This window comes from Haliotis rufescens, unplaced genomic scaffold (genome assembly GCF_023055435.1).
Source record: "Haliotis rufescens isolate VD_foot unplaced genomic scaffold, xgHalRufe1.0.p SCAF_41, whole genome shotgun sequence".
In the NCBI taxonomy this organism is placed as follows: Eukaryota; Metazoa; Mollusca; class Gastropoda; order Lepetellida; family Haliotidae; genus Haliotis; species Haliotis rufescens.
Window position 1 is genome coordinate 3,914,508 of NW_025964124.1, and position 27,778 is coordinate 3,942,285.

Sequence of the window (27,778 nt, forward strand, 5' to 3'; positions counted from 1 at the left end):
ATCACCCTATTATCCCAAACCACATATCAATTTATAATCCTGTAGCACATATCACTATATTATCCAAAGAACCTATCACTTTATTATCTCGAAGCACATATAACTTTATTATCCCGAAGAACATATCACTTTATTATCCCGAAGCACATATCACTTTATTACCCCAAAGCTAATATCACTTTATTATCCCGAAGTACATACCACTTTATTATCATGAAGAATATATCACTTTATAATCCTGAAACACATTTCACTTTATTATCCCGAAGCACTTATCACTTTATTATCCCGAAGTATATACCACTTTATTATCCTAAAGAACATATCACTTTATTATCCCAAAGCTCATATCACTTTAATATCCCGAAGCACATATCACTTTATTATCCCGAAGTACATACAACTTTATTATCCTGAAGCACATATCACTATATTATCCCAAAGTACCTATCACTTTAATTTATTATCCCGAAGCACATATCACTTTATTATCCCGAAGCACATATCACTTTATTATCCTGAAACACCTATCACTTTATTATCCTGAAGCACTTATCACTTTATTATCCTGAAGCACCTATCACTTTATTATACTGAAGCACAAATCACTTTATTATATTTAGGCACATATCACTTTATTATCTTTAAGCACATATCACTTTATTATCCCGAAGCACTTATCACTTTTATTATCCCCAAGCACATATCACTTTATTATCCCCAAGCACATATCACTTTATTATCCCCAAGCACATATCACTTTATTATCCTGAAGCACAGATCACTTTATTATCCTGAAACACCTATCACTTTATTATCCTGAAGGACATATCACTTTATTATCCTGAAGCACATTTCACTTTATTATCCTGAAGCACAAATCACTTTATTATATTTAGGCACATATCACTTTATTATCTTTAAGCACATATCACTTTATTATCCCGAAGCACTTATCACTTTATTATCACAAAGCACATATCACTTTATTATTCCCAAGCACATATCACTTTATTATCCCCAAGCACATATCACTTTATTATCCTGAAGCACATATCACTTTATTATCCCGAAGTACATACAACTTTATTATCCCGAAGCACAGATCACTTTATTATTCCGAAGCACATTTCACTTTATTATGCCGAAGCACATATCACTTTATTATCCCGAAGCACATATCACTTTATTATCCCGAAGCACCTATCATTTTATTATCCCGAAGCACCTATCACTTTATTATCCCGAAGCACCTATCACTTTATTATCCTTAATCACATATCACTTTATTATCCCGAAGTACATACAACTTTATTATCCCGAAGCACAGATCACTTTATTATTCCGAAGCACATTTCACTTTATTATGCCGAAGCACATATCACTTTATTATCCCGAAGCACATATCACTTTATTATCCCGAAGCACCTATCATTTTATTATCCCGAAGCACCTATCACTTTATTATCCCGAAGCACCTATCACTTTATTATCCTTAATCACATATCACTTTATTATCCCGAAGCACCTATCACTTTATTATCCCAAAGCACCTATCACTTTATTATCCCGAAGCATATATCAGTTTATTATCCCGAAACAAAAGGTTTCAGGTTATTGATAAACACACATCCAAATATATACGAGCATCACAGACGTAATTAGTGTTACATGTGCGACGAACGAATAAATGCTTAAGTATTATTAATCACAAAACTTCTTATAAAACCTAGAACCGGAAGTTGTGTTTGCCATATATCTGAATCAAGGATGGCGCCCAGATTTGTATACTTGTCTGAAACATCTGTCACCTCATTATCAATAACATCTGGAATAAAGGTTGTCTTTCCTAAAATTAAAATATATGACCATTTGTTTTGTTTTCTTGACATCTAAAAACAGATAACATTCTTACACACGGATGTAAAATTAGAAATTTCGTTTCTGTAATTTACTTCTGAATCTTTAATAACACCTGCGGGTGTAGCGTGTCATCTGCATATCTTACAGTAAAACAATTAACAAAACGGCTAAAATATTCATTGGTTTACACATTAATAAAATAGATGAGATGACACAACCTTGAGGTGGCCCGGTAGAAGTGCGAACTAGAGATGAGCGGGTGAACTTTACGGGGAACAACTGTGGCTTGTTTACAATAAATCATTTGACCCATTTTATAATATTTGAGTTGACATGCGCGTTGTTAAGCTTTTGTATGAGTGATTATGTTTGGCATTGAAAGCGGATTGAAAATCGACGAACAACTTTCTCAAATATGATTTACCGTTATCTAGATGGCCATAGATTTTATGCAGGAGAGTCTGTGCGGCGATGGCGTACATGGATGATATGATGCCTATCACTGGATTGTCTGGTCAAAACTCGATTAGTTACAAACCGCTGTTATGTAGCTGGAATATCGCTGAGTGTTGCGTCAAACAATAAACAACTAAAAAGAGCCATTAGTCATTCTGTAGGGTTGGGTTTTGCTTTATGGGGACAGGGACATGGACAATGTTAAAACTTTTCCAGCATACGTGGTCGGAATCTAGTGAACACTGAAAAAGTATTTTGTTAATATGCCCCGCAACGGCTCACTGCATTCTTTTAAAACTACACCATATAAATTATCCGTGCCGCACGCCTTATGTATGTTTAGAGCGGACAATATGGCTCAGTTACATTTTATATTGACTAAGTCATGCATTTCATTTCAGTATCATATTGACCCAGTCATGTGTATCACTTCAGTATCATATTGACCTTGTTATGTGTATCACTTATGTATCATTTTGACCGTGCCTTTGTTATCACTTCTTTAGACATTTAATCATTTTAGATAGTTGTTAATTTTCTAATTATTCATCAATACTCACTTCCATAGTACTGCCATCCAGTTTCAACGGTGCCGTCACGGCTCGAGTTAAAGCATTCAGAGTGTACCCTGCACGTCCTGGTGAGCGGGTTGTACAAGACCAGGTTACACCGCACCCGCCACTGACACTGAGAGAAACACTTAGCCCTCATGTCCACCTGGTTGATCTCTTCTATCAGGCTCCCGGCAAACACCAGATCATCCATCTCATACCTCCTATAGAAAGTCCCATTAGTGCAACTGTCCGAATTGTAAAATAGCTGACTTAAAACGTATTGAAATTTCAACGCTAATAACAAAATGGTAGACACTTGAAATAAGGCCATGGTGGGACGTATTCAAGTGATAATTCTCATCTGAGTGGGAATAGTGTTAACCCATTGCATTATATACACAGACGAGTGGTTTCTGAATCACTAAGTGAAGAATCGCCTCTTCTGTCTTGTCTTCGTTTCTATGTGATCATGTCTTCTTTAAAACTCTCACGAACGCTCTCTTGTCAATTAATCGACGTTGCGATCTTCCTAATGAGCAAACACGTATTTATCACAAAGGGAGATGCAATTTCGAAAAATGTCCTCATGTGTTTTCTTTTGCTCTAGGACCCGTCTATGTACACTGGCGTTACACTGTTTGAAATCTTTGATCCTTGAGACTTTGTTGTCTTCGGGTGTATTACGGAGCCTAATGATATTCATACATAAACAAGAAGTTTTAAAGGCAAACAGATAAAATCGAAACAATCATACCGAAGCCTTGTCCTTGGCTGCACTTATGCACAGACAGACAGGTAGGAGGTGAGGTGAAATTGAGTTTAACGTCGCGTCCAAGATTATTGCACTCATATAGCGACGTGCATGCACGTGTATGTGTGTGTGTGGCTGCTTGTACTAGTCCGGACTGATGCCGATTTATAGTGCTAGCTCACTGAGATACCATGCCGCAGTTTAACATGAATACCCCACTCAGACACAGTATACTGACTCCGAGCCGACCAGTCCTTGTTTAAGCCCCTTAATGCCGAGCGCCAGACAGGTAACAACAAGTACAATCTTTTAACGTCTTTTTGTATGACGCGGCCCGGGATCGAACCCTGGACCTTCCGCTCTCCGGGCGGACGCTCTACCACAAGACCACGGAGGAGGTGACAGGTAGGAGGATGGGATGGAGGGTTGTGTGGAGAACGATCAGGGTTACAGGCAGATGACTTTGTAAAGATACTAAAGGTTATGCCCATGTTATTGCTAGAAACAGTCACGTCTTACGGGTAGCGCAGGTGTATGTTCCTCAGGGAAAGATATTTCAATACTCACAAATTCATACACAATGAAAAACATAAATAAGTAAATAAACAAAAAATATACATGCAGGTAAATAAACAAACAAATAATTTTATAAAAAGAAAAGTGTAAAGAAGCTTAAAATACATCATCTAGTCTGCAGAGAAAGAGGTGTGTAACCACAACCACAAACGTAACCACCTGCTGTTAGTTGGACGTGCAGGACATGAAGACTGACATGCATCATTGCAAACATCTTTAATTGTGTTGTACATACACAAATTATGAATAATAGGACGTTGGTCTGAAAACTGATGGTTTAGCCATGGAGGTTCAAGCAGTAGACTTTCTACAACCATTTGATCAGTTTTTCAGTGTAATCTATATCGTTCCCATGCAGAGAAAGCATCTTAGTAATAGTGGAATATTCTTCACTATTGGGCCCTAATCAGGCAAGAATGTTGACTGGAACACAACACGGTTTACCGAAGTTTCGTTTACAAGTTGAAATCTTCAGTGAATCAAAAGAAGTTGCTAGGGCAGTCGTCGGAATCGTGGTGCACTCAGGTCTATTATTCAAGATGAAATTTAATACAGATTATCTCATGAGGATGATGCAGGGCCGAGGTGATATCGCCAGGGTAGATAGTGCTGAGGTTTTTATCACTGTAATCTTTACAGTTAATGTAAGTTTCTGTTTCTCCAGTCTCCAAACAAATGTAAAATAGTTGAATTCTTTTTCTCGTATATTTTACCCATAAATCATCTAATTACGGTGTTGAAAGTTATCCCCTGAACCTCAAAGTTTATTTGATGCCATTTGAAGACGTATTGTTGACATAACTTAACCTGAGTGCCTGACATCAGTCCAATCCAAATTGCCATGGCTAAAAAATGTAAATTGCCCAATCCGACATTCTGCAAAAAGATCCATTGAAACTATTACCTGAATGGGCCATGAAAAGTATCATCTGCACATTGTCGAAGCTTGTGCTCTTTGTCATTCAATACTACTCATTAAATATAATGTTATATTATAATACCCCATGGCGAAATAGTATCCTACAGACTCTGGAGTTAAGGATAAAATCTGAAAGGTGGTCATTTGGGATAACACGATTTGACATTTTTACTTCAAACCTTACTTTCGTCATCGCTTGTATTATTACTCGGTGGTTGGTTTTGGTAAAATTATGTTTGTTTATTTAATAACAGGTTTCCGTCTGTCATAACATCAGTTTCAGAAATGAAACTATTGAAAGACTTGCTTATGAAACTTCGGTTTTCCAAATTAATGACGATAAATATTTACCTGTTTTTTTTATCTCATTCTTGTTACTAAAGGTTTCAGTTTCTTGTTTGTATTCTTCTCTTCTCGTCCTCTTTTGTTTGTTCGTATTCATGTTTATATGTCTAAAAGTCTGCCAGGAGCGGTTCATCAATGTATATGTAAGCTATTTCGAACTGAATCTTCTATGTCCTGTATTTTCCACACAAGGTCCGTCGTCTTCATATTGCTTTCTTTCTATAGAAGAGTAGGCTATTGATCTAACTTTCTTTAATAGGGTTTCAAGAAATAAACAGTCATCAATATTTATGTTAAGTTTCAGGTCGCCAATATTATATTGTGGCAAAATAGTCTTCCTTGGTTTCATCAATAATATCCTCAACAATATACAGATGATCCGTATCATGTGTTCAAGTTCCAATATTCCCGACCTCTTGATTTATTTTTGGTGGAAAAAGTAAGAGTGATAACTGAATTATCTGATTTATATACGGGAAGAATTTCTGCATGAGTTGACACGTTAGGTATATCCTGAAAGACAACAAAGTGATCATGTCTATTTCAAAGAATCTTCATGAAACTCACGCCATCAGCTAAATAAAAATAACATTTATCCACTCTTTCCATCAATAATGGTTAGAGGAGTAGTAAAGTGAAAACAATGATTGCAATTTTGTTGCGAATTAATTTTTCAAAGATACATTTAGTCAATTTCCGAGAGAGGAAACTTCATTATATTCCCAGAAAATACTTAAATGTTCCAGTGAAAGTGTTGAATATCACGCTCCATAATCGGCTTCCAAAACAAACCTTTTTTGGAGGCATGGTTTATAGATGAGGCAACAACTTCTTTTTATTGGCTGATATCCTTGTCGCGTATATCAGCTTGTGATTCTTAGCCGTTGTACATATACTGTTTCTGCTATTTCTGTTAATCACACAATAATACCAACATTGCATACATTGTTGAATGTGTGAAACGACCTTGATCTTGACGTAAAAATAACAGTTACCAATGGTAACTAGCGATTTATTACTAATGTCCTGCTTTGATAATAAATCATCAGCTAACCTCGGCGCTATTCCACACAATAAATTTCTCTCAGGGATTAATGCCCTGAGTGAACAACTGAAGGCACATTCGGTGTGCTTACTAAGGTGACATAAGTTGTGGACAATGTATTAAAAAAATCGAAGCAGACGCAGGCTTACTGGGCGTCGGTATGATCATTATGATCGTTCGAATTGCGCAGCGCATCAAACACCGGGTAATCTCAGTTAGGAGGATCCCACCAATGGTCGGTATGATCATTATGATCGTTGAGATTTATCGTTAAGGGGACGGTTTCGCCAGTCGTGTTTTTATCGCCAGTTGTAACATCTGTTTTCAAATATGATTTTGGTCGAGAATTTGTGATTAAATATGCCTTAAAGTATTAATATATGCACAGTTTCTTTGTTTACTTTAGTTTCCTTTTAGGTTGTTGTCAATAGTTCTCCAAGTCTGTTGCAGGGTTTAACAGCATCGTGTCGTCCTCAAATATCGCAATATATTCATTTTTTAATTCATCCAATCTCTCAAAGATGAAGTCGTAAAATGTCGGATTGTCACACTTTAGGCCATATATTATCTGGTCAACCTTGTTCCGTAAATAGTTATGTCAATAATAATAAAGTTTTTGTTTTCATCCTTCTTATGTTTTATGTATATCCATATCAACACTGTCTTTCACCTAAATTGCTACCCCCTGGACTTCAATGGTGCAATGACACTGTTTTATCCCCATTCGCTCATCCTTGTGCTTTCATCACTAGAACATGTATGTCCTGTAAGCATATAAATGAAGCCTGTCGTTTGGGGCAAATATTCTTTTACCTTTTCATTCATTGTTGTTAGCTAGGCCTCTGTAGTCTGTGAAATAATTTACATCTTGTTATCCATTAACAAAGATGTACTGTGCACTGCTGAAATTGTCTTTAGGAAATATATATACCAAATTAGATGGGGTTTCTTTGTTGATTTTTTTGGTTGCGAAAAGGACAAATAACCGAATATAAAACAAGAGACGAGACAAAAACAACAAGGTCGTTTACCGATAAGCCCTGGGCAATACCACCCCCATCCTTATCAATAATTAAGGGTCATATATTTACCATATCAAAACATACCAAAAAATGCTTTGTCGTCTTACTCTACATACAAGATCAGTTGTATAACGTGTTTACGAACTCATAATATTTTTTTGAGATACAGTTTGAATTGGGCCAACTAGATATGGAAGCATAGCGCATGTTAATAGTATATGGCTGTACACTGAACTAAGATAATACGATTGTTTCACTGCTAGGAAGGTTAATGATTTTAGACATTCCTTCCTTGCACTACGTTTGTCTGCTGTTTAACGCAGCATTCAGAAATACAGCTGTTCGTTCGTTCGTTCGTTCGTTCGTTCAGGGATTTAACGTGTGCTTTCCGCATGTAATAAATTACATTTAGCGTATCTCGCACACGGGGAAGCGCTTATACTAAATAGGAAAAAAAAGCGTAATGAATAGATAAGAAGTGCGACCCCAAAAAATGTAAATGAAGTAAACCTAAAAATTTAATCTAGGGGGTAGGGTTTGGCTTGGTGGGTCGGGGGTAGTAAAAGAATAATAATAATGTGGAAAAGTTGGGCTTGGGTGTGTGTGTGTGTGTGGGGGGGGGGGGGGGGGGGGGGGTCAAGCGTGGGAAGGTGGCGAGCTGGTGTGGCGAAGGAAGTTACTGCTTCTTCCCAGCCAGGAGCCTCCGGGAGGAAGAGCTCGGAACAGTGCGGTGGTGAGGCGGGCGGCGGCGTTTGTGATGAAGAGTGGACTGACTGGGCGATCACAGTCAACCAGGAATTCCGAGAGATCCTGGTAGCTGTGAATCTCGTGCTTAAATCTTTCTTCACCCCAGTACTGCATCAGCACCAAGGGAGGGCGTGGGCGGTTGCTGGGATAGATCTTGCCGCTCTCATGCTGGTAGCAGGGGTTAGGGTGGACCTTGTGCTGCTCCAGGATGAGGCTGGCCTTCTGGGCAAGGTGGGCACGGACGTCTACCTCAACATCTTGTTCCGGGACCGGGTCGGTCTGGACTTGGCTGGTGTTGAGGGAGGGGCCTGGTGTTGTGGCGGTCTGAGTCTCCGTGTTCTTGCAGACATATTGATATTCTCCTCCTGATTAAACGTGATTGATCATTTGCCGAAATGTATTAATAGTATTTTAGTTGAGCCACATCCTTTTGTAATGAATAATAAATGCATTGACTTTTTTCAAATATTTTGGTTATTCGTGTCTTAAACTTACAATCAAAGCTGACATATATGAGGTGAAGGGGAGACGGGTGAGGGAAACGGATATATATATATATATATATATATATATAGAGAGAGAGAGAGAGAGAGAGAGAGAGAGAGAGAGAGAGAGAGAGAGAGATACAGCCATCAGTCAGAAAGAGAGGGCTAGAGAGAGAAGGGGGCTGAGAGAGAGAGAGAGAGAGAGAGAGAGACATATAGACAGACATACAGACAGAAAGAGAGGGCTAGAGAGAGAAGGGGGCTGAGAGAGATGAGAGAGAGAGATAAAGAGAAAGAGACAGATATATAGATGGACATAAAGGAGACAGATGAGAGAGGGGGAAGGAGAGAAGAAGAAAACAAATTGCAATAGAGAGAGAGAGAGAACGTTAGAGATGCAGTTCCTGATTAAGGGGGAACGATCAATTGCCGAAAATTATTGACATTATTTTAGAAGGGGAACATACCTTTGTCATCAACAACAAATGTATTCACTCTTGTCGAAAATTGGGCTATTCTCGTCGAGAACTTCCCATCGTAGCTGACATACATCATGTCCTGAGACGATCTCCTCGTACATGAACAGGTGTAGTACACACGCCTGAAACACATTCATTTACAAACAGGTGAGCTAGAAGACATTTCCTTCAGAAGGTAGCTGGACATGTACAATATATGTTAAACAACAATATGTTACAAACCGAACTAAAGCTCATCTACCTCAAAACAAAGTAAGTGCCTGTTTATTTTGTATCGAGTTGTAAATAATATATATTAGTTGTAAACATTACTATTATTTTTAGAACATATATTATCAATAGTTAAAGCATCAAACCTGTTGAATTTGTCGAGGTATAGATGGCTACTTCTGGTAAATTCCCCTCGAACTAATTCTTCTGATTCACATTTTGAAGCATTACATCTGTGAAGGGCTTTGTCAGATAATATAAACAGACGGTTGATGCTGTTGTCGATATCAAATGTAATCGCTCGGACTGAAAGCAAAAACATTTGTAGCAATATGATGAGCAGCATTCAGTTCCGACTACATGATATCACACTTTCAAGTGGTGTTGGTGAACTGTTTGGTAACATTAATGGTCATCCATGACTTTACCCACAATCAACCCCGTTGTAATGTACGGGGAATGTAGCTTCAATGTCACAGTCAACGTGGCTCCTTTCAAATATACACTATTTTGTATCAGCAAGATCAATTATCGTTTGTCCATGTGGTACACGAATTATCTGACACAAATGCACTGATACAATCAGGCGTTTTTCACTTAATGCCTTTTCTAAGGCTGAGTTATCGAAACAAACCACAAAACTGAAAATGACGACTGATCATATATCAAGTCTTTGAATGGCATTTAGAAGTAATACACAATGTAGAGATTTTATGGATGTCAACTTCTTTATCATGAGGAACACATCGTTTTGTGGAATATACTTACTCCTTCATCAGGTGTATAAATTAAGTTTCCACCTTTGTTTCCTTTTTACTTTTGTGTTTTCACAGGAATATATGTGTTCTCTGCTTAATGGCATTTATCAACGCTGTGGGCCCCATAGTAAAGAAGTTGCCATCCATACATTCTCTTCCTTGAGTGATATTTTGTTCCCTTGTCGTTTTTTTCTGATTCTATTTTGGACATAACATAACTGTAACCAGGGTCACGCTGTATATCAATGCCTTCCCTAATCTGATATATATCACAAAACTATCACTGTCACAGTGTACTCTGAGGTCTCGTCTGTTATTGGATCATCACCAATGTATCAGAAACAAGTTCGGTACCATCGTAACTGAATGTGTTTACAAAAAAAACCTTGCTGTGATTCTATGAATGATAGTTACAGAACGTGCAAAATTACTTTGTCTCTTCTTCAACATTTAGCAGATAAATACAGATATAAAAGATATGCCGCCCCCAAAAAATAAAAAGTCAACCAGTCAATTTAAAAATAAAATAACAAGAAACTCACATGGCAATTTCCAATGATAGAATTTTTTTCCCTTCTCACTGTTCGCTTTTGTCGATGAGATAGATTTTGCATAGAGGGATCTTGTCCAGTACACAGTGTTTATTGTTTGGTGGTAGTGGACCTCATATACTTTGTAACTTAAGGTGTAGGTTTCTATCTGGGTGGTGTGGACGATGCCCGGCCCTGACACAAACGTGAACTTACACAGACGGCCATTCTTACACATCATGAACAGTATCTGTAAAGAAGAAAACAATCCGTCACATTGCCAACATTACATTACACCCTCTGATGCCACGTGGTGGCAAGTATTAAGAAACATAGCCATCATTCAAGATTACCCTGCGTTCCGATTAACAAAGTTCCTGATGTGTATCACCCGACTACCCAGTACCTGATGTGGATCTACCGACTACCTAGTACCTGATGTGTATCACCCAATTACCCAGTACCTGATGTGGATCTACGGAGTACCCAGTACCTGATGTGTATCACCCGACTACCCAGAACCTGATGTGTATCACCCGCTTGCCAAGTTCATGATGTGTATCATCCGACTACCTAGTACCTGATGTGTATCAACCGATTTTCCTAGTATCTGATGTGTATCACCCGACTACCCAGTACCTGATGTGTATCATTCGACTACAAAGTACCTGATGTGTATCACCCGACTACACAGTACCTGATGTGGATCTATCGACTACACAGTACCACATGTGTATCACCCGACTACAGAGTACCTGATGTGTATCAACCGACTACCCAGTACCTGATCTGTATCACCCGACTACCCAGTGCCTGATGTGTATCACCCGACTACAAAGTTCCTGATGTGTATCATCCGACTACCTAGTACTTGCCGTGTATCAACCAACTATCTACTACCTGATGTGTATTATCCGACTACCCAGTACCCGATCTGTATCAAATGTCATTTGACGACAACCTAGTACCTGATGTGTATCGCCCGACTACCTCGTACATGATGTGTATCAACCGACTACCCAGTACCTAATGTGTATCATCCGATTCACCAGTACCTGATATGTATCAACCGACTACCCAGTACCTGATGTGTATCATCCGACTACCCAGTACCTGATGTGTATCATCCGACTACCCAGTACATGATGTGCATCAACCGACTACCTCGTACCTGATCTGTATCAACCGACTACCCAGTACCTGATATGTATCAACCCACTACCCAGTACCTGATGTGCATCAACCGACTACCCACCAGTACCTGATGTGCATCAACCGACTACCTCGTACCTGATCTGTATCAACCGACTACCCAGTACCTGATATGTATCAACCCACTACCCAGTACCTGATGTGCATCAACCGACTACCCAGTACCTGATGTGCATCAACCGACTACCCAGTACCTGATGTGCATCAACCGACTACCCAGTACCTGATGTGTATCATCCGACTGCCAAGTACCTGATGTGTATCATTTGACTACCAAGTACCTTAAGTGTACCATTCGAGGTCCCAGTACCTGATGTCTACCAAAAGACTACCTAGTACCTGCCGTGTATCATCTGACTAACCAATATGATGTTTATCAACCGACTACCTCGTACCTAATGTGTATCACCCAACTACCCACTACTGATGTTTATCACCCGACTACCTCGTACCTAATGTCTATCACCCAACTACCCACTACTGATGTGTATCACCCGACTACCTCGTACCTAATGTGTATCACCCAACTCACCAGTTCCCCTCTGTTTCAACCGACTACCTCCTACCTGATGTGTATCACCCGACTACCCAGTACCTGATGTGTATCACCCGCTTACCAAGTACCTGATTCGTATCAGGCAACTACCCAGTACCTGATGTGCATCACCCGACTACCCAGTACCTGATGTGTATCACCCGACTACCCAGTACCTGATGTGTATCACCCGACTACCCAGTACCTGATGTGTATCACCCGACTACCCACTACCTGATGTGTATCACCCGACTACCCAGTACCTGATATGTATCACCCGACTACCCAGTACCTGATGTGTATCATCCGACTACCCAATACCTGATGCGTATCAGGCAACTACCCAGTACCTGATGTGTATTAACCGACTACCTAGTACCTTATGCGTATCAGGCAACTACCCAGTACCTGATGTGCATCACTCGACTACCCAGTACCTGATGCGTATCAGGCAACTACCAAGTACCTGATGTGTATCACCCGACTACCCAGTACCTGATGTGTATCACCCGACTACCCAGTACCTGATGCGTATCAGGCAACTACCCAGTACCTGATGTGTATCAACCGACTACCCAGTACATGATGTGTATCAACCGACTACCCAGTACCTCATGTGTATCAACCGACTACCCAGTACCTGATGTGTATCACCCGACTACCCAGTACCTGATTCGTATCAGGCAACTACCCAGTACCTGATGTGCATCACCCGACTACCCAGTACCTGATGTGTATCACCCGACTACCCAGTACCTGATGTGTATCACCCGACTACCCAGTACCTGATGTGTATCACCCGACTACCCAGTACCTGATGTGTATCATCCGACTACCCAATACCTGATGCGTATCAGGCAACTACCCAGTACCTGATGTGCATCACTCGACTACACAGTACCTGATGCGTATCAGGCAACTACCCAGTACCTGATGTGTATCACCCGACTACCCAGTACCTGATGTGTATCACCCGACTACCCAGTACCTGATGCGTATCAGGCAACTACCCAGTACCTGATGTGTATCAACCGACTACCCAGTACATGATGTGTATCAACCGACTACCCAGTACCTGATGTGTATCAACCGAATACCCAGTACCTGATGTGTATCACCCGACTACCCAGTACCTGATTCGTATCAGGCAACTACCCAGTACCTGATCTGTATCAACCGACTACCTAGTACCTGATGCGTATCAGGCAACTACCCAGTACCTGATGTGCATCACCCGACTACCCAGTACCTGATGCGTATCACCCGACTACCCAGTACCTGGTGTGTATCATCCGACTACCCAGTGCCTGATGTGTATCACCAGACTACCTAGTACCTGATGTGTATCACCCGACTTCCTAGTACCTGATGTGTTTCCCCCGACTACCCAGTACCTGGTGTGTATCACCCGACTACCCAATACCTGATGTGTATCACCCGACTACCCAGTACCTGATGTCCGTCACCCGACTACCCAGTACCTGATGTCCATCACCCGACTACCCAGTACCTGATGTGTATCACACAACTACTCAGTACCGGATGTGTATCACACAACTACCCAGTACCTGATGTGTATCACACAACTACCCAGTACCTGATGTGTATCACCCGACTGCCCAGTACCTGATGTCCATCACCCGACTACCCAGTACCTCATGTCCATCACCCGACTACCCAATACCTGATGTGTATCAACCGACTACCCAGTACCTGATGTGTATCACACAACTACCCAGTACCTGATGTGTATCACCCGACTACCCAGTACCTAATGTGAATCACCCGACTACCCAGTACCTGATGTGTATCACACAACTACCCAGTACCTGATGTGTATCACCCGACTACCCAGTACCGGATGTGTATTACCCGACTACCCAGTACCTGATGTCCATCACCCGACTACCAAGTACCTGATGTGTATCACACAACTACCCAGTACCTGATGTGTATCACCCGACTACCCAGTACCTGATGTGAATCACCCGACTACCCAGTACCTGATGTGTATCACACAACTACCCAGTACCTGATGTATATCACATGACTACCCAGTACCTGATGCGTATCAGGCAACTACCCAGTACCTGATGTGTATTAACCGACTACCTAGTACCTGATGCGTATCAGGCAACTACCCAGTACCTGATGTGCATCACCCGACTACCCAGTACCTGATGCGTATCACCCGACTACCCAGTACCTGGTGTGTATCATCCGACTACCCAGTGCCTGATGTGTATCACCCGACTTCCTAGTACCTGATGTGTTTCCCCCGACTACCCAGTACCTGATGTGTATCAACCGACTACCCAGTACCTGATGTCCATCACCCGACTACCCAGTACCTGATGTGTATCCCCCGACTACCCAGTACCTGGTGTGTATCACCCGACTACCCAATACCTGATGCGTATCACCCGACTACCCAGTACCTGGTGTGTATCACCCGACTACCCAATACCTGATGTGTATCACCCGACTACCCAGTACCTGGTGTGTATCACCCGACTACCCAATACCTGATGTGTATCACCCGACTACCCAGTACCTGATGTCCATCACCCGACTACCCAGTACCTGATGCCCATCACCCGACTACCCAGTACCTGATGTGTATCACACAACTACCCAGTACCGGATGTGTATCACACAACTACCCAGTACCTGATGTGTATCACACAACTACCCAGTACCTGATGTGTATCACCCGACTGCCCAGTACCTCATGTCCATCACCCGACTACCCAGTACCTCATGTCCATCACCCGACTACCCAATACCTGATGTGTATCAACCGACTACCCAGTACCTGATGTGTATCACACAACTACCCAGTACCTGATGTGTATCACCCGACTACCCAGTACCTAATGTGAATCACCCGACTACCCAGTACCTGATGTGTATCACACAACTACCCAGTACCTGATGTGTATCACCCGACTACCCAGTACCGGATGTGTATTACCCGACTACCCAGTACCTGATGTCCATCACCCGACTACCAAGTACCTGATGTGTATCACACAACTACCCAGTACCTGATGTGTATCACACAACTACCCAGTACCTGATGTGAATCACCCGACTACCCAGTACCTGATGTGTATCACACAACTACCCAGTACCTGATGTGTATCACCCGACTACCCAGTACCTGATGTGTATCACCAAGCTACCCAGTACCTGATGTGTATCACCCGAGATGATGGCTGCCTACTCTAGCATCACATGGAACGCGGGTTATAATAGTTAATTCTCATGTTCAAGATGTACACAAAATTGGCATAATATTCCTGACATCATATAACTCTCTGTGCAATAAGTAATATAGAATGTGGTGTATGCACTTAAAATACTACACATACCAAGGGCGACAACTCTTGAGACCCTGATGGTTGTTAAATATCCACTGTAACTTCGCAAAAAATACATACAAAGGATAGCTATTGCAATGTGAAAACGCTACGTCTTCTGCAAAAGCGACGGATATGATTGCCGGGGTAGTGGATGGATGGGTGACCCAGGAACGTTTGTTTATTTTTGTTTTACGCCGCACTCAGCGATATTACAGCCATATGACGGCGGTCTGTAAATGATCGAATCTGGACCAGACAATCCAGTGATTGACATCATGAGCATCGATACACGCAACTGGGATACGATGACATGCATCAACCAAGTCAGCGAGCCTGACCACCCGATCCCGTTAGTCGCCTCTTACGAGAAGCATAGTCGCCTTTTACGGCAAGCATGGGTTGCTGAAGACCAGTTCTACCCGGATCTTCACGGGTCCCCAGGAACGTGAACATATACTAGTATTGATATTGGTCATGTTCATTGTTAGTGTGAGGATGCCTAGCTGTACGTCGCCAAGTTCGAACGGGATATCCAGTTCAATAGGAGAAAGTAGCGTCGATGTTTTTGCATCAGTGAATATATATTTGAAGCAGTGAAACACTGTTGATGCTGAATTGTTTGTTAACAAAAGTAACATATAGTGGAATAGCAAAAGCTATGTTGACTGAAGTGTAATATTTATAGAAGAACCCACGAGGTACGAGTTATTACGGAAAATATTTCACGAGTGAAATTAATGTTTTAAGTTCCGAGCTTTAGCGAGGTATCCAATGAGTTAAACAGATGTCCAATGATCAGCCATGTTTGTTTACAGACAACGCAGACGTAGTTTTGGTTTTTACTGTAAAAGAAAGCCGTGTGATAACAAGGGTTATGTTCCCTGCGATGAAAATATATCTTTACTCAACTTCAGAAAACTCAGTCTTTCACACTGAAGTATATAATAAATTCTAAACTGAAAAGAAATGATTATATTATTAAACTAAGAATGTGAGATCACTTTCAAAATAGTTTCTTCCATGACATACTTTTGTGAATACATAGTTTATATGCATTATGTATTATTTAACACAGCCTGGCCAGCGGACATGCCAAATCTAAATAATGTGCAGAACATGACTAAAACAGAACGACAAAAATTAAAAGGGTTTTAAAGTCTTTGAAGAAAGGCATTTAGAAGTTGGAAGAACATGAATACATCACACGTTTTATGGAACTTCTTATATAAGCGGCGTGTCTCAACGGGTATCTGAAATAATTAAAGACCAACTCCTTAAATAAATGGCGCGTCTCAACGGGATCTGAAACATTTAAAGACTAACTTCTTATATAAGCGGCGCGTCTCAACGGGTATCTGAAATAATTAAAGACCAACTCCTTAAATAAATGGCGCGTCTCAACGGGATCTGAAACATTTAAAGACTAACTTCTTATATAAGCGGCGCGTCTCAACGGGTATCTGAAATAATTAAAGACCAACTCCTTAAATAAATGGCGCGTCTCAACGGGATCTGAAACATTTAAAGACTAACTTCTTATATAAGCGGTGCGTCTAAACGGGTATCTGAAATAATTAAAGACCAACTCCTTAAATAAATGGCGCGTCTCAACGGGATCTGAAACATTTAAAGACTAACTTCTTATAGAAGTGGCGCGTCTTAACGGGATCTGAAACATTTAAAGACCAACTCCTTATATAAGTGGCGCGTCTCAACGGGTATCTGAAATAATTAAAGACCAACTCCTTAAATAAATGGCGCGTCTCAATGGGATCTGAAACATTTAAAGACTAACTTCTTATATAAGCGGCGCGTCTCAACGGGATCTGAAACATTTAAAGACTAACTCCTTATATAAGCGGCGCGTCTCAACGGGTATCTGAAATAATTAAAGACCAACTCCTTAAATAAATGGCGCGTCTCAATGGGATCTGAAACATTTAAAGACTAACTTCTTATATAAGCGGCGCGTCTCAACGGGTATCTGAAATAATTAAAGACCAACTCCTTAAATAAATGGCGCGTCTCAACGGGATCTGAAACATTTAAAGACTAACTTCTTATATAAGCGGTGCGTCTAAACGGGTATCTGAAATAATTAAAGACCAACTCCTTAAATAAATGGCGCGTCTCAACGGGATCTGAAACATTTAAAGACTAACTTCTTATAGAAGTGGCGCGTCTTAACGGGATCTGAAACATTTAAAGACCAACTCCTTATATAAGTGGCGTGTCTCAACTGCATCTGAAACATTTAAAGACTAACTCCTTAAATAAATGGCGCGTCTCAACGGGATCTGAAACATTTAAAGACTAACTCCTTATATAAGCGGCGCGTCTCAACGGGTATCTGAAATAATTAAAGACCAACTCCTTAAATAAATGGCGCGTCTTAACGGGATCTGAAACATTTAAAGACCAACTCCTATTAGAAGTGGCGCGTCTCATCAGGATCTGAAACATTTAAAGACTAACTCCTTAAATAAATGGCGCGTCTCAACGGGATCTGAAACATTTAAAGACTAACTCCTTATATAAGCGGCGCGTCTCAACGGGTATCTGAAATAATTAAAGACCAACTCCTTAAATAAATGGCGCGTCTCAATGGGATCTGAAACATTTAAAGACTAACTTCTTATATAAGCGGCGCGTCTCAACGGGTATCTGAAATAATTAAAGACCAACTCCTTAAATAAATGGCGCGTCTCAACGGGATCTGAAACATTTAAAGACTAACTTCTTATATAAGCGGTGCGTCTAAACGGGTATCTGAAATAATTAAAGACCAACTCCTTAAATAAATGGCGCGTCTCAACGGGATCTGAAACATTTAAAGACTAACTTCTTATAGAAGTGGCGCGTCTTAACGGGATCTGAAACATTTAAAGACCAACTCCTTATATAAGTGGCGTGTCTCAACTGCATCTGAAACATTAAAGACCAACTCCTATTAGAAGTGGCACGGCTCAACGGGATCTGAAACATTAAAGACCAACTCCTTTTAGAAGTGGCGCGTCTTAACGGGATCTGAAACATTTAAAGACCAACTCCTTATATAAGTGGCGTGTCTCAACTGCATCTGAAACATTAAAGACCAACTCCTATTAGAAGTGGCGCGTCTCATCAGGATCTGAAACATTTAAAGACTAACTTCTTATATAAGTGGCGCTTCTCAACGGGATCTGAAACATTTAAAGACTAACTTCTTATATAAGTGGCGCTTCTCAACGGGATCTGAAACATTTAAAGACCAACTCCTTATAGAAGTGGCGCATCTCATCGGGACCTGAAACATTAAAGACCAACTCCTTATAGAAGTGGCGCATTTCATCGGGACTTGAAACATTAAATACCAACTCCTATTAGAAGTGGCACGTCTCAACGGGATCTGAAACATTAAAGACCAACTCCTTTTAGAAGTGGCGCGTCTTAACGGGATCTGAAACATTTAAAGACCAACTCCTTATATAAGTGGCGTGTCTCAACTGCATCTGAAACATTAAAGACCAACTCCTATTAGAAGTGGCGCGTCTCATCAGGATCTGAAACATTTAAAGACTAACTTCTTATATAAGTGGCGCTTCTCAACGGGATCTGAAACATTTAAAGACTAACTTCTTATATAAGTGGCGCTTCTCAACGGGATCTGAAACATTTAAAGACCAACTCCTTATAGAAGTGGCGCATCTCATCGGGACCTGAAACATTAAATGACTAACTCCTTATAGAAGTGGCGCATCTCATCGGGACCTGAAACATTAAATGACTAACTCCTTATAGAAGTGGCGCATCTCATCGGGATCTGAAGCATTTAAAGACCAACTCCTTATAGAAGTGGCGCATCTCAACCAGAAGCTGAGAGCTTTATATTAACTCTCAATACAAGTGCAAAAGAGATCAGACTTCCAGACGACCTCAGCCGACACTACAACTGCCTTTCTACGGTAACTGGGGTATCATTGGGTGTGGACAGCACCCGCAACTCATTCTTACACTTCACCATGAATACGGAAGGTTATACTTTCCCTACTACTCGGAACACTCGGAGCAGCAAAATACACCCCTATATCTACTGACCACATTCTTCACAGAGAAAGTCCAGCATAGCATGGCTTTCTCAGAAATGAGCCCACGTGACCACGGACAGTTGCAATGTGGAATCCATGTCCAGGCACCTTGGTCGTCTGGGTATAACCTACAATTGTAGAAGGACATGTTTACATTCAGTCGAGGTCAGTGTGACTACAGAAACTATATGGAGTTAAAGTAGCGCCGAGTTTAAACCATAATATTGAAAGAATGATTCTGTCAGGAAACATAATCTGCTTCGTCTAAGTGAGGCGTATCCAACTAGATATGAATCATAAAAAAACTCATTATAGAAGGAAGTTGCGCGTCTCAACTGGAGCTCAAACATTAAACGACCAACAAATAATAATTATAGGATTTGGCGCATCTCAACTTGATCTGAAACATTAGAGAGCATCAGATTAAACTAGGAGGTGGCGCATCTCAGCTGGAGCTAAAATATTAGAGAACAACGCATTGCGACTGGAGATATTTAAACTAGAGCTAAAACATGAGAGAACACCACATAATAACAGATGTCACAAATGGAGCTTAAACATTAGAGACCAACTGATTATGTAAAGTAGCGCATCACAATAGGAGCTGGAACGTTTGAGACCAAGTCAGCATATTTAGTGGCGTGTCACAACTGGTAATGAAAAATTAGAGACCAACTCATTTTTACAGAAAGTAAAGCGTCTTAGCAGGAGCTAAAAAGGATAGACTCATTATAATAAGAAATGGGGCTCCTCAAGGGGTACCCACACATTAAAATGCCAACTCAGGGCTCGAAAAATTTCTTAAACATAACTTGCGCACTACACTAAAGAAAATACAATCTTTTATTGAATTTGATTAGAGATGAATTGTAAGACTGAAATATTTACTCGCCCGGTAGGACGAGCGTTTGATCACTTCTTTCTCCCCCTGCACATGCTACCACTGGTCAATACGAGCGGACGAGTGGTATTTACGAGCCCTGCAAACTCATTTCAATAACCATAAAATTTAAAACCATAATGTCTGTATCTGCATCGTCTGAGAGATCTCGATGGATCCCAACTTGAGCTAAAACATTAAAAGTACAACTCATTTTAACAGGGGGTGGCGCGTCTAATGGAACTAATACATTAAAAAAACTAACTCGGAAGTGGAATCATATGTCACAACTGAAGCTAAACTCTGCAACTAAACACTATAATGATCAATGTACAAACTGCAAAACAACCGAGGACCTTGACAACTGATCTTTATATCATGATCACTAACAAACTTCTGTTCGGGCTCTACATAAAAATAATACACAATCTAGCTTTACTCTTCAGAACATTTAATGAATCGGCAATATTCACGGCAATTTCAAATTTCATCAAAATATACAGCAAACATTTTGGATTAATACTTGACAAAACAGAACTCCAAACAAACCAATTGCCCAAACAACATTTCTCCATTTCGCATCGGGATCGATATTATCTCTACATATTGTAATATTCGTTCATACGGAAGAAATAAAGAATATATTCTATCTTTGAAGCGATAGGCCCCCGTGGTCTAGTGGTAGAGCGTTTGCAAGGAGAGCGGAAAGTTGGGGGGTTCAATCACCGGCCGCGTCATACCAAAATACGTTAAAAGATGGAACTTAAAATTTATCCTGCCTGGCGATCGGCATTAAGGGCCTTAAACAAGGCTCGGAGTCAGAATGCTTTGGCTGAGTGGGGGTAACTATGTTAAACTGCGACATGGTATCTCATTGGGCTAGCACTATAAAATCGGCATTAGTCCGGACTAGTACAAGTACACACACGCAGGTATATCCATACACACAGACACACACAGACACACACATACACACGCACACAAACGTGCATGCACGTCGCTATATAAGTGAAATAATATTGAGAGATTTATTTACGTGTCACGATATATATGATATGCACAAATTCATGGTATAAATTCATGGTGATGCACAAAATAGTGCCACGGTATTATATATATTCAACCGTACAAAAACTGTATAAAGGAAAACGTCATCGTCGAGCACGGCGAAGCAGACGACGAACACAAAGCCGAAAGATGCCCAAGGAAGATTTGTGGTTGTTGAGGACGGCATTATCGATGGTGTGATCCCAGACAATCAAAACAAAAACACAGCCAAGAAAACTTTGTACGATTTGAAACTGTTCGATAACTTTCTAAAAGTCCAAAATGAATTTAGCCAAATGCACGAAATCCCCCCAAACGAACTAGACACACTTCTCTGCAAGTTTTTCATTAGTGTTCGAAAAACAAATGGGGAAAATTATGAACCAAACAGTCTCACTGGTTTTCAGAGCAGCATCGAGAGATCACTAAAACGAAGGGGGTATGGCTATCTTTAGATTTTCACGATCACGGGAAGTATCAAGGGGAGAAAAATTGAACTAAAGAAAGAAGGGCGTGGCAACTTACCAAGGAGAGCCGACCCGATTGGAGATGAAGAGATCGAGTCCCTGTGGCAGTCCGGATCCATTGGAATCAGTAATCCAATGAGCATAATATACTGTCTATGGCTCTACAACACAATCCATTTCGGGTTAAGAGGTGTCAATGATCACTACAACATGTGTTGGGGGGACATCAAATTGCATGTTGATGGAGACGATCACGAATATCTTGAACTTTCCATGAGACAAGAAAAGAATAGGTCCGGTGAGAATATAATCCTCGTGATTGGCGCGACGTTAGGCCCAAAATGTGGGCTAATGTTGCTGATCCCTCCCGGTGCCCTGTGCAGGTGTATAAGTTGTATGCCTCCACGCGTCCACTTGACTTCTGTCGAGATGACGATCCCTTTTACATCGGCACACACACTTTAGGTATGCCTAAACCTGGCGATCAGTGGTTTTATCCGCTATCGTATTGGGAAAAACAAACTTTCCTCTCTCTCATGAAAAACATGTGCGATGCCGCCAGTCTCCAAACATCGAAACGACTCACAAATCATTCTGCGCGCAAACTCCTTGTGCAAAAGTTGAATGACAAGAACGTTCCGCCAAATCAAATAATGCAGATAACAGGCCACAAAAGATCCATTCCGTGAACAATTACTGCCATATTAATCCTGACCAGCACAAGCAATTATCCAACATCATTTCACGAAACACTCCATCCCACACTGTGACATCCCAGCTTGTTGATGAAACTCCCGTCATCCAGAGCGGCCCCTCGCGTTATGTCCAAATCGACAGTAGACAACAGTCTGCGGTCTCAAATAATAAATGTTTCTGGTGGTGTCAACACTATGTTTGCTGGCAACATTACTGGTGGAAACATAACAGTTAATCTCGTTAGACCTCCAAGCCCGGTCCCAGTCAAAAGACGCCGGATTGTCATCGAAAGTGATAGTGACAGAGAAGAGAGAGAGAGAATATTGTTTATTAATGTGTCACATGTTATATACACTTCGTGACAGGAAATATACAAAACAGTGAAATATATTATCCGGCCAAATATGGCCTACGAGACACAATAAACCTTTCAATAATAAAACTATTCAGTTGAAACAGAATACAAAATGTAGCACACGGACACATACCTACGTGAAGCTACTTTTCAGCCACACAGAGGCGCGTACTCATACTAAACATACACCGCACATATACATCCATCCATAGACACATATACATAAATACATACCTCGTGATGCAGGCGCGGAGCACGGCCGTGGGCGGCTTCAATGAGGAGCGCACCAGTATGCCAGAATACAGGGCAACTGAGTTAAAAAGTGCGCTCCCCCTTGACACCCCCACCCCGTTGCGCCGCCCCCGCTCAAACACGCACGCACGCACGCACGCACACACGCACACACACACACACGCACGCACGCACGCACGCACGCACACACGCACGCACACACACACACCAAATTATTATTTTCAACAAATTTTCACAAGGACTATTGTCCAACGCCTCCACACATTGGCCAACATCTGCATACATACAGAGTATTTGGTGCCAAACAAAATTTAGAAAAAGTAGTTTCTATGTACATGCTGTATGCTCACATTTCATAATATGCTTTAAATTCATTGACGACATGGGACAATGCCTCCCACCCCCCACCCCGCCCCCACCCCGCCCCCACCCCATCCCCATTCCACACACACACACACACACACACACACACACACACACACACACAGAGAGAGACACACACACACACACACACACACACACACACACACACAATGACAGCAAAACGCTCCCATGGGCCTGGCCTGTATCGAACATAACATAACATCATCTTTGAATTGTTACACTTTTACATAATTATAAGTTCATCAACAGATTGTTTAATTACATATTGCTGCACTTACCTTGTCGTTTTGTTCAACGTCCTCTCCGGAGTGAAAACATACGGCAGGGCAGGAAAGTCTTCATAATGCACATGATATACACCCAAAAAAGCAGCGTTCACCGTTGCGTGTGAATAATATAAACATAAGAAATTGCCCATTGTAATCTCGATTTTAAATGAATTCTAAACAGCTTGTTGAAATTAATTTAACATGCACCGGTACACTTGATAAAGTTAGCGTCGTCTGGTTCGATCCATGGAGTCTCGTTTACGCGCATGAAAAACTCGTGCAACGGAAGTGTTTCCCGATTGGCTAAACTCGTAACCATGCCATCATGTCACTATTCTGGTGAACACCTGCTTGAAATATACAACCTGATTTGACATTGGTTTATATGAATAATGTTAACCAACAAAGCCATTGGCGGTGGGGTTTGTCTAGCGAGGTTAAAGCGTTGACTCGTCACACCAGTTCACCACATGGATTCACAATGTAGAACCGATTTTGACGCCCCTCTTCGTAATAGGCTTGGATTTTGTGAGTTCCAAACTTCGCACATGCTTTTTAAATAATAAATGGTAATTGTTAGTGGTATTCATCACAACGGAATGGAGATATAATACAGTGGATAGTCGAGCATGAGTTGCCAAGCGCCTTAACAATTTAATGCAGTTTTATCATTATGACGATTATGAATAAAAAATATTAAAGAATTATGAACAATATGTATAAAGTGCCACACGAGCAAAACAGATATTAACTGAGGCTCAAAAGAAAAAATACCGAGTTGTTGTTTTTATGTAATTGAAAATTTAAACAACTTGTTAAATTTGATTATGTCTATTTAACCATCACTCATTCCTGCAACAGTTTGTGAAATGTTATCTGTGGCTGGGTAATATCTGTAAAAATATATTGGTTCAATGCAGACTGGGGTTGGAAATAAACTTGCAACCACATGACCCCTAACGTGTTTGAAATGTTATAAATTTATGCCGAAAAGAGCACATTTATTGATTTTCAAGGTAAGATATCTTAGATACCCATCAACAGTTGTGTATTATGTGAATGAATTCTTATAATTTTTAGAAGTTCTAAATCAAATGATATTTACAAAAAATAAAACCATGTTGGGGTATTGTGTGAGTGCTGACAAAAAGCCAGAATATTTTTTTGGGTATGATATCGCTAACTTAAGATATTTTTAAATGAAAATCAAAGATATGATAAAATCCACAGAGATGTACAGTTCCCTTTGTTCCTCATTATATATTTGGAATGCAACACAGCGGTGTAGCAACTACGTGGCACAGCAAGCGCTCACACTTTGAAACCGTGTTTCTGGAGGACCCAGTGTGGAAATTGGAATAATTATGCTTCAGACTTTTGGGTAAAAACGATATTGTCTGCCAAAACAATTAAAATAACCCATAATTATCAAGCTTAAATATTGAGGCTCCTAGTGTTAATTAAATAAAAATGTTTTGTTTTGCATCAGTATCTGAAGAATGAAGAAATACCTAGCCTCCAAACAAAATCCCTCCAACGAAATTAATATGGTCGGTCCCTTAAGATGTATAGCGTGAGTTCATTTTAAAAAGGCCAAATTGCTGGGTAAATCACTACGTTCCAGTTTCACGAATCCCATGGGTCGGGCGTTGGGGTACCCTTGAGGGTGGTTAAAGCGTTCGCGCCGTAGGCCCGGCTTCGATGACGCACATGGGTACAACCCGTGAAGACCCGCGTTAGAATTGGTCTTCATCAACCCATGCTTGCCTTAAAAGGCGACTGTGCTTGTCATAAGAGCCGACAAACGGGATCGGGTGGTCAGGCTCGCTGACTTGGATGATACGTGTCGTCATTGTATCCCAGTTGCGTAGATCGATGCTCATGATGTCGATCACTGGATGGTGTAGTACAGACTCGAGTATTTGCAGACCGCCGTCACGTAGTTGGAATATTTCCAAGAAACAAACCCACATGGGTACAATGTGCGAAGCCCATTTCTGGTGTCCCCAGCAATGATTTTGCCGGAATATTGCTAAAGAGGCGTAAAACCGAACTCACTCACTCAGAAAATATGGCGAAAATGGGAAACAAGCTTGAGTTACGGAAAGGTGCTAGGATTAATAATAAGTTTTATTAAGATATATCTGTCCAAGGGCGTAGGTTTCGGCCCTCGGATGGTAGCTCAGGGTGATGACGGATGACAAAACTCGGCGGTGAAGTTTAGACGACAGCAGCCATATTTATTGATGCAGGTTAAAATGAGTCGAAAGGGTACATGTTGATAATAACGTGACAGACCGCACTGCGGACCGAGTGGCCAATCTTCCCTGGTGGGAGAATCGTTCTGTCACTTACACGAGACGATCTTCTGGGTGTCTCCAGGCTGTCTCCAGGCTGTCTCTCTGACTGATGTTGTTGTTGCATTAGGTGTTTGAGAGGTCGCCTTCTGCCTCGGCAATTTCGGCTGACCTGTCCCTCTTTGGGACTCCTGTGTGTGAGAAGGGTTCACATATCTATTGTGAGTTCGGTGTTCACATAATTTCTGTTTTTGCATTGATATGATTTCTATTTTCTTATATTGATATGATTTCATTTTTATCCTTGGCTGCTCTGTTTATATACGTTCGAGCAGCTGTCCATCTCTCAGAAATAGAGTTAGTTTGGCCTTCGCTATTGCATCTCTTGGCTTTAGGAGATCTATGACAGATAGCGGATCTAACTGCAATGCTTGTTTTAACCTAGCCCGGGCTGGGGCATGGTCTTGACATTCTAGTAACAGGTGGTCAATGGTTTCAGCCTGATTGCAAGATGAACAAACCTTGTCATAGTGCTTTTTGTGACCAAGTCTGAGGCGTGAGAAAGCAGTTTCAATTTTCCTTTCATTTGAGTATGAGTTTGGCTTTTGTTGGACCTTGGGTTGAATTTTGTATAGCCATCTGCCGATCTTACTTGCGTTCCATTGGGTTTGCCATCTTTTTGCTATGGAGGCTTTGATTTTGTTTTTTATCTCTAGTTTACTAAAGGGAATAGGCTGTATATCCGCTTTGTCTAGAGCTAGCTTCGCCAGTGAGTCTGCTTTTTCATTTCAATGAATATCTATGTGAGAGGGGATCCAACACAGCTCCACCTGTTGCCCTTGGTCCGATAGTTTTGTATATTCGTATAGAATATTGTTGACTGTGTTTGGCCTGGAGTTTGAGTTTCTTCCACTGATGGCCTGAAGTGCACTTAGCGAGTCTGATAGGACGACTGCCTTTGCTTCCGGGAGTTCCGGTATGAGTTTGAGTGCATGATGAATTGCCTCCAATTCAGCCGTGAATACTGACTGACCATCGGGCAAGCGAACTGAATGTGCTTGGGGTTTGGAGCTGTGGATATGGATCCCGTAACCAGCACTGTTGTTGATAGGATTCTTGGATCCATCAATGTATATATGGGCCCAGCTGTCCCAGGTAGTTTGAATTTTAGTGATAGCTACTGATCGTAGTAGGGTTGGGTTTTCTCTTTTA

At 41.1% G+C, this 27,778-nt stretch overlaps 2 protein-coding genes across 5 annotated transcripts in view; both read right to left on the reverse strand.

The window, feature by feature from the left end:
- LOC124124971 overlaps positions 1-23,672 on the reverse strand; it is a 35,123-nt gene extending 11,451 nt beyond the window's left edge. The window contains exons 1-5 of the mRNA XM_046488261.2: positions 22,372-23,672; positions 10,753-10,990; positions 9,599-9,758; positions 9,231-9,364; positions 2,880-3,094 (exon numbers count right to left, since the gene is read on the reverse strand). The gene's annotated coding sequence lies outside the window, so the exon portion shown is untranslated. The remainder of the gene's footprint in view (positions 1-2,879; positions 3,095-9,230; positions 9,365-9,598; positions 9,759-10,752; positions 10,991-22,371) is intronic.
- Positions 1-27,778, reverse strand: part of LOC124124966 (ankyrin repeat and KH domain-containing protein mask-like) — a 239,630-nt gene that overhangs the window by 162,035 nt on the left and 49,817 nt on the right. The gene's annotated exons all lie outside the window — the stretch shown is intronic.